This window comes from Panthera pardus, unplaced genomic scaffold, assembly GCF_024362965.1.
Source record: "Panthera pardus isolate Hobbes unplaced genomic scaffold, ASM2436296v1 HiC_scaffold_17, whole genome shotgun sequence".
In the NCBI taxonomy this organism is placed as follows: Eukaryota; Metazoa; Chordata; class Mammalia; order Carnivora; family Felidae; genus Panthera; species Panthera pardus.
Genome location: NW_026526732.1, coordinates 79435315 through 79452928, shown reverse-complemented (window position 1 = coordinate 79452928; position 17614 = coordinate 79435315). Strand labels below are relative to the sequence as shown.

The following is a 17614-nucleotide window of genomic DNA, read 5'->3' as shown; positions in this document are numbered from 1 at the left end:
TCCCGCCCGCGCTGCTGGGACTCTTGCGCAGGGATGCTGCGGTCGTGGGGTGGCGAGAGCCAGGTCCGCGCAGGCGCGCGCCGCCCCGCACCTCTCGCCGTGCGGGAGCAAGACACCTGGGCCCTTTTGAGCTGTCTGTCTTCCCACCGCCCACCCCGCGAGTCTCCTTAAGGCTCCTTCTCGGTCTCGGTCGTCAGGAGGAGGGTACGCCGCCTTCCCACGGGTGACCTCGCTTCCTCCCCGATACATCTTAGGAAACAAGACAGGGAAGAATGGGCGTTTTGTGAGCAAGGATGAGGTAGGCGAGGTGCTTTGGTCCTTACCTGTCATTCACTTCTATTTCCTTTAGGTTCGGTTTTTTCACCCCTACTAGCACATGCCTGTCCTGACAAGAGAAATGCACAAGTTATCCCTCTAAGTTAGTGAAGTGATATTTGTCTTCCAAGCTACACTGATGGAGATTGGACTTTGGGGTCTACTCACTAACCAATTTACAAATAATTTGAATGAATGCTTGCATGTGTTTTGTAGACTCTTTTATTATACCTGGAATAATCAAAGCAATATAATTGTGTTAAATAAGGTCATTATGGCTTCAGACAAGAGGGAGGACGGAGAGAGCCCTTACTGTTAGAGAAGTCCTCTTGGACCTGAAGAAGTTGAGGTGAATGTAAAAGGATAATTGCTCAGGAGACAAAGGACAATCTAGGGGAAAGAGGAAAATATTAATTTTTTATTTTAAAAGTTGTTTAGATGGTAAGGTGGGAGCCAACGGTATAATATACCCCTGAAAAGTAGCAAGTATAATCTACATACAGTTCTTAATTTGATAGTTTCTGACGTCAGCAAGACCTTTGAGAATAAACTTCTCACCTACTTGTTACTTAAACATGTCACCTACTCTTTGTTTAACCTTTTCTCCAGTTGTTGGTTTAGGATGCTCCATTTAAACCACTGAGTCAAGTGTGTGATTGCTTCTGCTCTTTGGCACTGTTAAAATAAAAGGAATGCTGTTTTTTAGCATATTTGGATAATTTATTTGTTTTCCAGTTGATTTGGTTATATATTCTTTGACTTTATTTTATCTTGGCAACATCCTAGAGGATAAGAATTATTTTTAGTTCCTCATTGAGGACCTAACCCAGTGCTATAAATAATAACTAATGAATGTTTATGATGATGTCAACATTATAACATACTTATTTCAGAACATAAAGACTATTATAAGTGGCAGGAGATTTAGGGAGAGAAGAGGTAATTAAATGTAATTGATTTATTATATCAAGCAACCACAGTCTTAATGGTGTATTCTTGAAATTAACCAAATAAAATGTAATTTATCAAATATATTTACCAGATTAAAGTTTTTGGATTGAAATTATGGTTTCTCAAGTCTCAACCCCAAAGTTATGTGTATCATACAGAATTTAGTAGATATCTATATACACACAGTCAAGCTGTAATACCTGAAGAGTAGATAAGGATCAGTGATCTACTCTATGTACTTTGATGATCTAGTGAAGTTCAGATTAGTTTGACCTTCACCTAGAAAATTGATTACTACTTCTATATAGTGAAATCCTGGATACTTTTTATGGAGAACAGATCCCCATCCTCACCCACATTCACACACACAAAACTTCATTCAGCATCTTAGTTGTTTAATGCAGTGTGAACTTGTTATAACAGCTTCAAGTATTTTTCTAGCCTCTCTGTAGTAGAGGCCAATTTAAGCCCCTCTATTCACTAGGGGGCGCCTGTCACATACAAGAAAATCCTAGACAAGTGATGACAAAAAGTCAGGAGTGGCACTTACACTTCCTTCACAGTACCGAGAAGAGTAGTATGTTTATTTGCATTTATGAGCTGTCTAATCATACAGCAAGAAAAGTACCCTAGAACTTACCCACTCTGGAGCTCCATTACCCAGTATAGAGACTAATAGTCCAGTACATACTCAATTTGCAAAGGGAAGGAGACCTGCATGTTCATTCACCTAGAGTGACAACCATCTAACCAAGATCTTGGTGGCATCGTGACAGAACAAAATCAAATATATGCATCCACAGTATCTGCAAAATTTTGAGGCCTAGAGTTATTTGTTGTGGATTGAATACAAATAAGATGTAGTTATCTACAAAAAATTGAGAGGGGATATGATTATCATAAAAATTGATTTTATATAAAATAGTAAAATATTTTAACATTTCTTACAGCCCATGCAGAGTTAACAACATAAATCAAGCTGTCCATTTTTTCCCTAGTGTTTCTGCCTTTCCACATTGTCAATATCATTAGCAATGTGTGCTTTCAAAAAAAAAAAGTGAACCTAGGAATCTGTCGAATCAGGAGTGAAAGCATGTAGTTTGATGAAGAATCATAGAAAGGCCTTAAATGTTACATAAGTAAATTGTAGATAATACTTACAGAAAATGGAGAAACTCATTGGTAATAAAGTTGACCCTTGAACAACACAGGTTTGAACTATGTGGGTCTACTTATACATGGATTTTTTCTCATAAGAATCTAGGAAAAACTTTTGGAGATTTGCAACAATATGAAAAACTCACAGATGAACCACATAATCTAGAAATATCAAAAAAATAAAATTAGGTGTGTCATGAATGTGTACAATATATGTAGATACTAATCTATTTTATCATTTGCTATCATAAAATATAGCATATCTATTATAAAAAGTTAGAACTTATCAAAACTTACCCACACAAACATTTATAGACCATACAAGGCATGATTCACAGTTGAGAGAAATGTAAACAAGTGTAAAGATACAATACTAAGTCATAACTGCATGAAATTAACTGTAGTACATACTGTACTATTGTGATAATTTCATAACCCCTTCCTGTTATTGTGGTGAGCTCAAGTGTTGCCAGTATCCACTTAAAACACTGTGTGAGGGGCACCTGTGTGGCTCAGTCAGTTGAGCATCCAACCCTTGATTTCAGCTCAGGTCATGATCCCAGCTCAGGTTGTGGGATAGAGCTCTGCATCAGGACTAAGCATGGAGCCTGCTTAAGATTCTCTCCCTCTCCCCCTCTGCTTCTCTCTCTCTCTCTCTCAAATAAAATTTTTTAAATACACACTGTATGATACTGATCCTCTCTGTATGAATGATATGTCTCTCCAGTAAACTGGGAACCACAGTAATAAGTGATCTCTCCTGGATCTCACATATTTTTCATCATGTTTAGTGCAAGCCTTGAATGGGACCTATACAAAGTGTCACTAGTGATGCTGGGAGTGCTCCCAAGAAGCAGAGAAAAGTCACGACATTACAAGAAAAAGGTGAATTGCTTGATATGTACCATAGATTGAGATCTGCAGCTGCAGATGCCTGCTGTTTCAAGACAAATGAATCTAGTGTAAGGACCATTGTCAAAAAATAAATAAATAAATAAATAAATAAATAAATAAAAGGACAAGTCATGAAGCTGTTGCTACAGTTCTGCCAGCAGGTGCAGAAACCTTGAACTTTTTGCAAACTGCCTTTTTATCTCATACTGAAAATGCAGCTTTTATGTGGGTTCTGGATTGCTATAAAAAAGGCATAATTATAGACTCTAATATTTGAAAAAAAAGTGAAGTTATTATATGACAACTTAAAGCAAAAGGAGGGTGAAGCATGTGATGCTAGAGAATTTAATGCCAGTGAAGGATGGTTTGATAATTTTAAAAAAGAAGTTTGGCTACTAATGTCAAGTTAACAGGAGAAGCAACTTCTGCCAATCAAGAGGCAGCATATGAGTTCCCAGACACCATTAAGAAATCATTGAGGAGAAAGGATATCTGCCTAAACCGGTTTTTAATGCAGATAGAAGTGCCCTATTCTGGAATAAAATGCCACAAAAGACATTTATTAGAAAGAAAGAGAAGTGAGCACCAGGTTGAAGGCAAGAAGGGAAAGTCACCTGTACTGTTTTATGCAAATACGGTCAGGTTTATGATCAGGACTGCTCTTATCTATAAAGCTGCTAATCCCTTAGCCTTGAAGGGAAAAGATAAACACCAGCTGCCAGGTTTTTGTTTGTACAACAAGACGGCCTGGACAACAAGAACACTTTTTCTGGATTGGTCCCCTCAATAGTTTGTCCCTGAAGTCAGGAAGGATCTTGCCTTTGGGGATTGCCTTTTAAAGTTCTTTTGATATTGGACAATGCCTCTGGCCACCCAGAACCCAGTGATTTCAACACCAAAAGTGTTAAAATGGTCTACTTGCCCCCAAACACAATGTCTCTAATTCAGCCTCTAGATTAGGGGGTCATAAGGACCTTTAAGGCTCATTACACATGGTACTCTGTGGAAAGGGTTGTTAATGCACGATGAAAGTAAGGAAGGATGCCATCATGGTTATAGAAAAAACTGGAAACCATCAAGCCTGAATTTATGCTCCTCACTGAATTTATGCCTTGTAATCATTACCAATCTGATAGGCAAATATTATTTCATTGTTGCTTAATGTTTTATCATGTTAATTGTCATTTTAGCTTATTTTGAGAACCATCTATTTGCATTCTCTGGCTATTTTTTGTCTATTAGTTGTGTCTATTTTTTTATGGATATATATAAGATTTTATGTAACAAAATTAATAAGTTTATCTGCTATACATGTTGCCAGTATATTTTCCCAGTTTATTTGTCTTTTACTGGATTTGTTGTAATAATTTTTAACTGGGCATATTGGAGACTGGAAATAAGTTAGGTGTACCTACCAACACCTCCCCCAGAATTATGTATCAGAGGGGTGCCTGTCTGGCTCAGTTGCCAGAGTATGTGACTCTTAATCTTGAGGTCATGGGTTCAAGCCCTATGCCAGGTGTAGAAATTACTTAAATAAATAAACTTAAAACAAAGAATTATGTGACAGAATGTCTTGTGATCATTTTCAAACTGTATAACCCCTGGAAGTTCTGATTCACACTTTTAGGAGCATATGCTGCTCCCTTCCCAAGAATCTCAACTATAAATAGCTTGCACTGGATAATCATCATTTTTGGGTCATCTAGTATGTACAACCAGTCTTTCCTTTTTATGGTTAATGCCACTGATTCAATCTTCCTTCACATAGCCATCCGTTAAAGCCATGTAGCCACACTTCAAGTCAGCACTCAAGGATGTAGTGATAAATCTGCCAAACCATGCCAGCTCTTCCAGGCTTGATTACACTGAGAAAAGTTCTGTCACTCTCACTTGAATATTGTCTGGGTTCCCAGTTCCTTCATTTACTATATCCTAGAACACCTCCATCTTCACCAGTGATACAAACCTTGACCAAGAAATCTGATAGTAAATGGAAAGTGTTAAGGATAGTTCCTCTTCACCATGCTTTTGTCTTGCCATTACTAACAGTCAGTCTGGTTTCATTGTAAGAAAAGACCAGGGGGTTCCTAAGAGGAAATTAATTAATCATTATAAAGGAAAGAAACTGTATTTCAAGGACTTAGTATAAAAATCTGACCCTTGGTTCCAGGCCAATGTTTAGCTAATTCCAGAAGCCATCTTTCATGAGCCATTCTGATATTCTGTGAATGCCTTAAGGAAAATGACTGTGTATGAATTTAAAGACATTTTCTAGTAATTAGCTGCAATGTTTTGGGCCCAGCAGCTGTGCAGAGGGACATGCACACAAAATGAATGATTACACAAAAATGAGTAACCTCCTTCAGACCTTGGAGAAAGAGCCTTGACTCTGAAGAATCCATAGACAAAACAAAAGGACATCACCAGAAGGAAAGTATTGACTTTTATAAGATCACTTTGTATACCTGGCCCCCTTTTCTCCTTTTTTCTCATCAGCTCCTTCTTTCTGACCTTTGAATGTTAAGAGTTCTTTCTGGTTGTTTTATAGTCTTCTCTTTTTCTTGTAATTATACTTCCTGTCTAAATTATTTGATCCATTCTTTTGGCATTAGTTGCCATCTGTTTATAACTCCCAAAATGTATATCTTCAGCTTAGATCCTTCTTCAGGCTTATATATCTCACAGCTTGTGTAATACTTTCTTTTTGATGTACCTTAGACATCTGAATTGCAGTGTACTAGAACCTATTCCCCACCCCACCCCCATCTGTTCGTTCATATTTCTCTATTTCCACACATGCCAAAAAGCATCACTGGTACTTCATTCTCTCTTACCACCGACATCCAATCCATGACCAACTATCATTCTAGATGCAAAATTTATCTTTGACTTCTTCCACTTACCTCAGCTCTCCTATATACACTTTAACCTAAGCCTCCCTCGTCTCCTGCACCTTACTCACCTCAATCACCTCTTAACTCTCTGCATCCATTTCTTCCTTTCTGCAATTTATTCTCACAACAGTTTAAGTACTTGTTAAAAATTGTACACCAGATCATGGTGCTTCTTGCCTTAAAACCTCTTAATACTTCCACTGTTCTCAGGAAGCTTCAAGCCTCTACATATGCCTCCCTGCCCACTATTCCTCTGCCACCTCTGCCTTCACTCTACAATGAAGCAATGGAGCTATTCTTGACTTCTTTGAGTTTCTTCAAAGATCCAAACTCCTCCTTGCCTCAAGGCTTATGCACACAAGTTTTCTGTTTCTTCGAATGTTCCTTTCACAACCTGCTATTAGAGCTAACTTCCACCTTACTAGTAATATATCACCTCCATGGAGAGCTCTTCCTGATTTCCATGGCTAAGTTGTATACACCTTCATGGTATCTTGTACTTTTCTATCATACTACTTATGTCATTGACTATTAGGTATGGATATATATTACAGAAAAACTGAAAATAAGAGTGCCTAAAATGGGGCGCCTGGGTGGCTCAGTCGGCTAAGTGTCCAACTTTGGCTCAGGTCATGATCTCATGGTTTGTGAGTTTGAGCCCCGCGTTAGGCTCTGTGCTGATAGCTCAGAGCCTGGAGCCTGCTTTGGACTCTGTGTCTCCCTCTCTCTTTGCCCCTCCCCCGCTCATGCTCTGTCTCTCTCTCTCTCTCTCTCTCTCAAAAATAAATAAACATTAAAAAAAAAATTTTTTAAGGCGTGCCTAAAACATGATAGAAGTGTTTTTTGGTTTTTTTTTTTATGACTTACTTGGAGTCAGGAGGTAGGCTGACCAAAGCTAGTAGAGAGAAAAAGATCCTTAAAAGGTAATCATCTTTTATACAACTTCAAAATACATAAAGTAATTTTTACAGACTAAGGAAAAAACTAGACAAATTCAAAATCATTGTCAGGGAATTTAATACCATCTCTTATATTTGATAGGATAAATGGACAAAATATAGATTTATATTACAATGTAAATCATTTGACCTCGTTGAGGCTTATGGGATACTAAATCCAACTACTAAAGAATACACATTCTTTTTTAGTGCCCACAGAACATTCACAAAGATCTAGAATTTTCTGGGCCATCAAATAATTCTCAACACGTTTCAAAATATTGAAATAATATACCCTATGTTCTCTGACCACAAGGGAATTAAATAAAAAATCAATAACAGTACTAAAAAAATGCTAACTACTTATATATTAAGAACATGATCTTAAATAACACATGGGTCAAAAAAATTCAAAATAGAAATTAGAAAATTCTCCAAACTGAATAATAATTAAAACATAACATACTAAAATGTGTGGGATGTAGCTAGAGCAGCTGTGAGAAGAAAAAAAAATAACTTAAAACACTTTTATTAGACAAGAAGAAAGATTTACAATCAGTGCTCTAAGCTTCTAGCTTAAAGAGCTGGGAAGAAAGTAAAATCAAAGTAATTAAAAGAAATAAAATAATAAAGATAAGAGCAGAAGTAAAAGGAAACAGAAAATAGCCTGTTGAGAAAATCAGCAGAACCAACAGTAGACTCTTTGAAAAGGTTAAGAAAGTTGATAAACCCTGAACTAAGATAATAAAAAAGAAAGAAAGAAAGAAAAGGTGAATGAAAGAAGGATATTATCACAGAACTTGCAGGCATAAAAATGATAATGTAATACTATGAGCAATTTTATGCTAGAAGATTTGATAAATTGGATAAAATAGACTAGTTCCTCAGAAAATGTAGCTTATCAAAACTAAAACAAGAAGAAATGAAGAAATGTGAAATCTGAATAGCCATAAACCATAAAAGAAATTAAGTTTGTAATTTAAAAATGTCCCAACAAAAAGCTCCAGACCGATAGCATCATTGCCAAATTCTATGAAACATTTAAGGAAAGAATAATGCCAATCTTACACATTTTTTTAGAATACAAAGAAGATAACTCTTCCCAACTTATTTTATGATGTCAATGTAACTCTTATACCAAAATCTAAAAAAGACTTGTCAAGAAATGTAAAATACAGTGTAACATTCCTCATGAACATAGATATAAAAATCCTTTTAAAATCTATCAAAGCAAATTCAGCAAAATGTAAGGAGGATAACACATCTTTAATGCACCGAATAACAGCATGTCAAAATACATGAGGCAAAAACTAATAGAACTGCAAGGAGAAGTTGAAAGCTCCATTATTATAGTTGGAGACTATACACCCCTTTTCAGTAATTGATAGGTGAAGCAGGCAGAAAATCAGTAAGGCTATAGTTGGCTTAAACAACACTATCAATCACCTGATCTGATATAAAATACTCTAACAACAGTATATGTCTTCTTCTCAAGCTTATATGGAACATTCACCAAGATAGACTATATTCTAGGCCATAAACACACTTTAACAAGTTAAAAAGCATAGAAGTCATACAATATGTCCTCAGACCATAACACAATCAAACTAGAAATCAATAACAGAAAAATAACTTGAAAAACCTCAAATATTTGGAGATTAAACAGCATATTTCTAAATAACACATGGGTCAAAGAAGAGGGTTCAAGAAAAATTTTTAAATATTCTGAACTAAGTTAAAATAAAAATAAAACATTAAAACTTGTATAATGTGGCAAAAATAGTGCTCAGAGAGTTTTTATTGTATTAAAGGAATATATTAGAGAAAGAAATCTAAAATCATTAAGCTTTTAATTTAGGAAGCTGGAGATTATCAATGTGAATTTAAAGCAAACAGAAGAAAAGAAAAATTAGAGGAGAAATTAATGAAATTGAAAATAAGAAAACAGAGAAAAAAACCAATAAAACCAAAAGCTACACTTTGAAAACAAAAATATAATTGATAAAGGTCCAGTGACCTAGTGAAGCCAAATAAGATCTAAAATTCATACACCTGTAGCCAAACCAACTTTAAGGAAAAAAGGAAAGAAGACACAAATTATTGATAGAAATGAAAAAGTGGTCATTACTACTGGTTCCATGGACACTAAAAGGATAATAAATGAAGACTCTGAACAAATCTATGTCCACAAATTTGATAACTTAGATGAAACAGACCAATTTCTTGAAAGACACAAACTACCAAAATTCAGGGGCACCTGGTTGGCTCAGTCAGTTGAGCATCTGACTCTTGATTTCAGCTCAGGTCATGATCCCAGGGTCATAGGATTGAGCCCTGCATAAGATTCTCTCTCTCTCTCCCTCTGTCTCCCACCCCCATCTCTGTAAAATAAGAAATAAAAATAAATAAATTTAAAAATCCACCAAAATTCATACAAGAAGAAACTGAAAATGTAAATGGAGCTATATCTATTTTTAAAATGTAATTAGTAATTCATAACCCCAGTCCCAGATGGTTTCGCTAGTAAATTCTAACACACATTTAAGGAGAAAATGATTCTTTACAATTTCTTGTAAAAATTGTATTTGTAAAGAACAATTATTTACAATTTCTTCCAGAAAATAGAACCAGAGGGAACACTTTCTAACTCATTCTATGAGGCCACCATTATCCCAATACCAAAAACAGATCAAGACATTATGATAAAGGAAAACTACAGATCAAAATCTCTCATCAACATAGATGTAAAAATCCTCAAGAAAATATTACCAAATTAAATCCAACAGTGTATAAAAATAATTAGACTTACTCTAAAGTGGACTTATTCTAGCTAGGCAAGGCTGGTTCAATATTCAAAAATCAATGTAATCCACCATATCAACAAGCTACAGGAGAAATTCTTATTGATCTTATCAACTAATACATAAAAGTCATTTGACAAAATCCAACATCTATTCACATTAAAAACTCTCACTAAACAAGAAATATAAGGGATTTCCTCAACTTGATAAAGAATCTTTACAACATATAGCTAATATCATATTTAAAAATGAAAAATTGGACACTTTCTTTTTAAAATAATGAACAAGATGAGGATATCCCTTCTCACTACTCCTATTCAATATTGTACGGTAAGTCCTAGCTAGTGCGATAAGAAAATAAAAGGAAGTAAGTGCATACAGATTGGAAAACAGGGTATAACACTGACTATATGGAAAACCCCAAAGAATAAACCACAACAAAAAACTTTTGGAACTACTAAGTGAATAGAGGAAGTTCATAGCATACAAGAATAGTATACAAAAGTCAGTTGCTTTACCAGTAATGAACAATTGGAATTTGAAATCTAAAAATAGTATCACTTACAATGGTATCTAGGAAAATAAATATTTAGGTATAAATCTAACTCAGGTATATGATCTATATACGAGATCTGTATATGGAAACTACAAAACCCTAATGAAATAAATTTTAAAATATACAAGTAAATGGAGAGAAATGATATTCCATGTTCACTGACTGGAAGACTAAATGTTGTTAAGATGTCAGTGCTTCCCAATCTGACCTAGATATTCAATGCAGTACCAATCAAAATCCCAGCAAACTCTTTTATAACTGTTAACAAACTGATTCTAAAGTTTTTATGGAATGCAAAAGAATAGCAAACACAATACTGGAGAACACAATACTGCTTTCAAGGCTTCCTATCAAGCTCAGTAATCAAGATGGTGTGGTATTGAAAGAATGAACTCCTAGAACAATGGAAGAAATATAAAGCCCAGAAATAGATTCACACATATATAGTCAACTGATCTTTGACAAAGGAAGAAAGCCAGTTCAATGAAAAAGGGATAGATTTTCAACAAATGGTACTAGAAAAATTGTACATCCATATGCAAAACAAAACAATAACAACAATAAAAACTAGACAGAGACCATCTATCTTTCATCAAAATGAACTCAAATTGGATCATAGACCTAAATGTAAATGTAAAATAATAAAACTTCTAGGTGAAAAGATAGTATAATCTAGGTGACTTTTGGTGATTAGTGTTTTAGATACAACACAAAAGCACAATCTGTGAAAGAAAAAAATTGATGCCATTAAAATAAGAACTTCTGCTATGTGAAAAATTGTTTAGAGAATGAAGAAACAAACCACAGACTTGGAGAAAATATTTGCAGAACACTTATCTGACAAAGCTTTGTATTGAAAATATACAGAGTATTCTTGGGGCACCTGGGTGGCTCAGTTGGTTGAGCATCCAACTTCGGCTCAGGTCATGATCTCAGGATTCAAGAGTTCGAGCCCCGCATTGGGCTCTGTACTGACAGCTCAGAGCCTGGACCCTGGCTTTGGCTCCCTCTCTCTCTGCTCCTCCCTCACTTGTGCTCTGTCTCTCTCTCAAAAATAAATAAACATTGAAAAAAATAAAATATACAGGCTATTCTTACAACTCAACAGTAATAAGACATATAACTCAATTTAAAAACGAGCAAGAGATCTGGACACCTCACCAAAGAAAATATACAGACAGCAAATAAACACATGAGATGCTCAATGTCATTTTCCATTAGAGAACTGTAAATTAAAACAACAATGATGGGGCACCTGGGTGGCTCAGTTGTTTTAGCATCCGACTTCAGCTCAGGCCATGATTTCACAACTTGTGAGTTGGAGCCCCACATCAGGCTCTCTGCTGTCAGCACGGAGTCTGCTTTGGATCCTCTCTCTCTCTCTCTCTCTCTCTCTCTCTCTCTCTCTCTGCCCTACCTGTTCTCAGGCGTTCTCACTCTCAAAAATAAATAAGCATTTAAAAATAATAAATAAATAAAAAATAAATACAACAATGATATACTACATGCCTATTAGAATGGCTAAATTCCAAAAGAGCCTGACAAATCCATTTGCTGGTAAAGTTACAGAGCAATAGGAGTTTTCATTCACTGATAAGAATGCAAAAGGAAAAAAAAACTGGTACACCCATTTTGGAACACAGTTTGGCAGTTTCTAAACATAGTCTTATCATATAATCTACAAATTGTGCTCCTGGGTATTTGCCCAAACAATTTGAAAACTTATGTCCAACAAAATGTTTCACATTGGGATGCCTGCATGGCTCAGTCGGTTAAGTGCCCAACTTCAGCTCAGGTCATGATCTCACAATTCATGAGTTTGAGCCCCAAATCAGGTTCTGCACCGGTTCTAGTACTTTTTAAAACTGCCAAGGTCATCAAAAGCAAAGAAAGTTTTAAAAAACTCTGTCCCCCTTTCTCTCTGCCCCTCCCCCTCCCTCTCTTTCTCTCTCTCTCTAAATAAATAGTTTTTTAAAAACTTATAAAAAGTTGCAATTGATGTGTATAGTAGCTTTATTCATAATCACTAAAAACTGAAAGCAACCAGGCTGTTCTTTATTATTTTTTTTATTTGAGAGAGAGAAAGAGAGAGAGAGAGAGAGAGCACTAGTGGGGGAAAGGGGCAGAGTGAGAGAGATACAGAGACAGAGAGAGAATCCCAAGCAGGTTCCACACTCAGTGCAGAGCCTGAAGTGGGGCTTAATCCCATGACTCTGGGATCATGACCCCAGCCAAAATCAACAGTCAGACATTCAACTGACTGAGCCACCCAGGCACCCCCCCAAGCTGCTCTTTAATAGATGAATGGATACACAAGTTGTGGTACATTCATACAGTGAAATATTGTTCAGCAACAAAAAGAAATAGGCTATTAAGCCATGAGAGACATGGTTGAAACCTAAATGAATGTTGTTAATTGAAAGAAACTAGTCAAAAGGCGATATACTATATGATTCCAATTGTTTGAAATTTCTGAAAAGGCAAAACTATAGAGACAGTAAAAAGACCTGTGGTTCCCAGGGGCCCAGGGAGATAGGAGGAGGTTGAACCTGTGTAGTACAGGACATTTCATAGGGCAACGAAACTGTTTTATATGGTAGTGTAATGGTAGATCAGTAACACTATGTGTGTCTCACAATCCATAGAACTCACTCAGCAAAGAGTGAGTCTTAACATATAAAAAAAATTTTTTTAATCATTTAGAGGTTGGGGAATCCCAAGATGGAATATAGACTGTGACAAAAGAATACAATTGTTTTATAAAATGTATGCTATGACCTCACAGAATGGGGTCAGAGTAAAATTTACTGATGTAAATAAATTTGGAAATGAGTAGCATCTGTAAGACTAAAGGCAAATGGAACTGCACATAGGCAATGTACTCTAGTTGGTAAAGTAGTTTTCCACAGGAGTACAAGTCAACAATTCTGATATTGCTGTATGTGTATAGTAGGATTAAACAATTAAGTAAACACATGGCAAATGATGTGAGCTAGGTTTCACACTGTTGGAGTGGAAGTTTATAGGTAAGCTGGAGGAGACTAGAATGATCCATGTGGTAATAGATTACAGTTTGAGACACCAGTGTAAACTCATGTTTAGCTTAAGATACATGAAAATGGTTAAACATAGATGTATTTATCAATATGTGTATATACACAAGTTAATATATGCATGTCTATATTTTTGCTTTGTCAACTGAGAGGATTTAGAAGCATTGATACATCACTAGCGACAAGCACACTTATTACCCAGATTTTGGTTTCTAATACTATTCTCCAATCAAAGTAATCAGGGATCCTTGGAAAAATGACTGATTCTAAGACTGGGGCAGGAAATGCATAAGAGGATCTCAGAACATCTTTTAGTACTAGAAATTAAAGATGTGTTCAAAGAGGAAAAAATAATTGGTGTGGGTACGGCAAAAGGACACAGGAGACAACTGGAAGAGCTCCCAATGCCCAAAGTTGAAACACTTTGAGCAAAAAAATAGGTAAAGTAGTGTTTAAAATAAATATTTATGAGTACATACTGATATAAACAAATCACTAGACTAGATAAATGGGGAAGAAGAGAGAAATATCTCTTGTAGACGAATTCCAAATAATTCCTTGAGTAAGGGATACACATAGTGACTTATTTCCAAAGAGCACAATATGGAAAGGGAAGAAAAAGAGAAATTTTACAATGGGTAAATCCGACAAACAATCCCTCAGCCAGGTGATCAGGGTCAACATCAATAATGATAAGAAATGTTGATAGTATATACCTTGCTCTGATGTAATGAAAGTGGCGCTTTACCCTGTGTAATGAAAATGGTCTTTCTACCCCAAACTCATAAGCCAAGTAGAATCATGTGGAAAACATCAAATAAATTCCAATTGAGGGCCATTATATAAAATATCTAACTAGTACTCTTTAAAACTGCCAAGGTCATCAAAAGCAAAGAAAGTTTAAAAAACTGTCATAGCCAAGAGGAGCCTAAGAAGGCATGAAAACTAAAAATAATGCATTATTCTGGATGGGATCCTGGAACAGAAAAAGCACATTAGGTAAAAACTAAAGAAATCTGAGTAAAGTACTGGGGCGCCTGGGTGGCTCAGTCTGTTAAGCGTCCAACTTCGGCACAGGTCATGATCTCTTGGTTTGTGAGTTTGAGCCCTGCATCGGGCTCTGTGCTGACAAGCTCTGAGGCTGGAGCCTGCTTCAGATTCTGTGTCTCCCTCTCTCTCTGCCCCTCCCCTGCTCATGGTCTGTCTCTCAATAATAAATAAACGTTAAAAAAAATTTTTTTTAAATAAAAAAAAAGAAATCTGAGTAAAGTGCTATCTCAGCATTCGTTCAATAATTGAGACAAAGGTATCATATTAATGTAAGATGTTAATAATAAGGGAAACTGGGTGTAGGGTATATGGGACTCTACTTTCAGTTTTTATTTAAATCTAAACTGTTCTAAAAAATAAAGATTTTTTAAAATTATAAATAATTAAAATATGGGGGACACCTGGGTGGCTCAATCAGTTAAGTGTCTGACTTCAGCTCAGGTCATGATTTGGCAGTTTGTGGGTTCAAGCCCTGCGACGAGCTCTATGCTGACAGCTCAGAGCCTGGAGCCTGCTTCAGATTCTGTGTGTGTCTCTCTCTTTGTCCCTCCCCCACTTGCGCTATGTCTCTCTCTCACTTTCTCTCTCAAAAATAAACATTAAAATTTTTTTAAGTAAATAATTAAAACATGGAAAAATAGTTACAGCCTTTGCAGTAATTTCAGTTTTAGGAATATATCTTAAAGAAATAGCTACTGTGTTATCTTATGGTAAAGTAGATTTTACAGTAGTACCTACAGCATAAGCATGCTATGAAACTTAAATGAGGTCAGCCTATACAAGTAGCATGAGAACTCAATAAATATTGGTTGCTGCTCTTTTGACTCTGACCCAGGCACAATCCTTAAAGAACTAACAGTGTAATAGAGAGATAAGTAGATGAGCTAATAATCTACTGCCTCTGCTTCTGGCACCCAGTAAATATAGTAGTAACAATGGTATTAACCTCAACAGCCTTGATGACAAATTTAAGACCGGAGTATGATGGAATGCAATGGAAACAAGAGGATCTCCTAACTTAGACTGGGAATGCCAATGCCTCTCTAGAAAAGGTAAATAGCCAAGATACATGTCATGCATAAATGCTAACCAGTTCATGTGTTCATTCGGCAAACATTCATTGAGTCACTGCTCTGTATGTCAGGCACTACTCCATCATTTTTTTTTGAGAAATCAAAAGTGATTTCCCCATCATATTGATGCCTTCTATAACTTGTACTTTTTCTTTAAAATAGATGATATCTGTCAGTATCATATTGGGAACTAATGGACATTCTTTGGAGAAAACTTTCTCTATAAATTGGAGAGTGTTGTCCTGGCCAAGACATATATAGAATTAAATTGCATGGGTTTGGATGTGAATAGGACCTTAGTGATCATAAAATTCTCCCTAGTTATAAAGTCAAAGTGGAAAGTGAAAGAAATATTACGCTTTCATGTTCTACTGAGAAGATCATTAAACCAATAAACTAAATCAAATCTGTAAGTAATATGGTCTAACTTAACTCATCAGCAAACTCCCAAATTATAATTGGCAAAGATTCAGCAACATTTCTTATATTACTAGTAAGATTTTGGTCTAGAATGATACAGAAGGTTTCCAAGTAAAGGTTGACACATGAATTAGTGTTGGCCACAAAATTAACAAAACTATGAAATAATTAGACTCATGGTAAATTTCTGGTAGTATGCATTCATCCTTTTCTGATCTAGGGTAAATAAGGATACGACTGAAGGAAAGCAACACATTTTTAAGCACATTTTATTAGATCCTAACTAGTATGTTCCTTATTTTACTGAAAGAATTTTCCTTTGGCATTTTGTCTGCAACAGATCATAGATATTAAGAGCAACTAGGAAGATAATTGTTATAATGGAAAGCATCCTGGACCAGGAATCATGGAGAGCTTACATCTATTTTTATCTCTGGCTCTAAGGTGTGTGGGCATGAACAAGTCACTAGTCACTTTATGGTTCTCCGTATCTGATAAATGAAGATAATTCATTCTCTATCTACTTCATGAAATTGTTATATGGGTGAAATGAGATAATGAATATGAAAGTATATTTAAAGCACAGCATTTTACTACTGAAATTGTTACTAATAAATGTACTTAAAAGAGAATAAGTTCTTCATGGAAAATTGAAAATATTTTTAAAAAGATACTGAGATATATCTCTCTTCATTAGTAGTTGAATTGAGTAACCATAAATAATATTCTAAAAATTTACTTTGTATAAAAAGGAAATAAGCACTGATAACTATCTCTTTCCATGTGGAAAAAGTATAGCCCTCTAGGTATTCTATTATATTTTCTCATGTTGAAAAAAACCTCCCCCCAGGGCACCTGGATGGCTCAGTCGGTTAAGCATCCGACTTCGGCTCAGGTTATGATCTCACTGTTCATGGGTTCGAGCCCCGCGTCAGGCTCTCTGTGCTGACAGCTCAGAGCTTGGAGCCTGCTTCAGATTCTGGGTCTCCCTCTCTGTGCACTTCCCCTGCTTGCACTTTGTCTCTTTCTCTCTCTCAAAAATAAATAAACATTAAAAAAATTAAAAAGAACAAAGAGAAAACCTCCCTCCAATACCTTTATTTTTTTACGTTTTATTTATTTATTTTGAGAGAGAGAGAGAGAGAGAGAGAGAGGCAGAAAAAGAAGGAAAGAGAGAATCCCAAGCAGGCTACGTGCTTTCAATGTAGAGCCCAATGTGAGGTTCAATCTCACAAACCATGAGATCATGACCTGAGCCGAAATCAAGAGTCAGTTACTTAACCAACTAAGCCACCCAGGCACCCCACACCCTAGATAACTTGGAATTTTTAATTATTTTTATTGTTCTTAAAAAGAATAGCATGAATTATATTCTCTAATATTTTATTGGATATTCTCTTCTCTCTCATAGAGTTATTGAGGGATATATTGGGAAAGGAGAACTTAAGTTTTCTTTAGGATTTTTATCTGTCCCTTCATGACAAATACTTCCATCCCTTCTTTCTCTA

The 17614-nt window shown here is 35.8% G+C and overlaps 1 long non-coding RNA gene across 1 annotated transcript; it reads left to right on the top strand.

The window, feature by feature from the left end:
• The first annotated feature begins 34 nt into the window (after nucleotides 1-34).
• LOC109263328 (uncharacterized) lies at nucleotides 35-16544 on the top strand. Its single transcript, XR_002078160.2, has 3 exons — nucleotides 35-298; nucleotides 15568-15665; nucleotides 16447-16544. It is a non-coding gene; the product is annotated as an uncharacterized LOC109263328 (long non-coding RNA).
• The last annotated feature ends 1070 nt before the right edge of the window (nucleotides 16545-17614 follow it).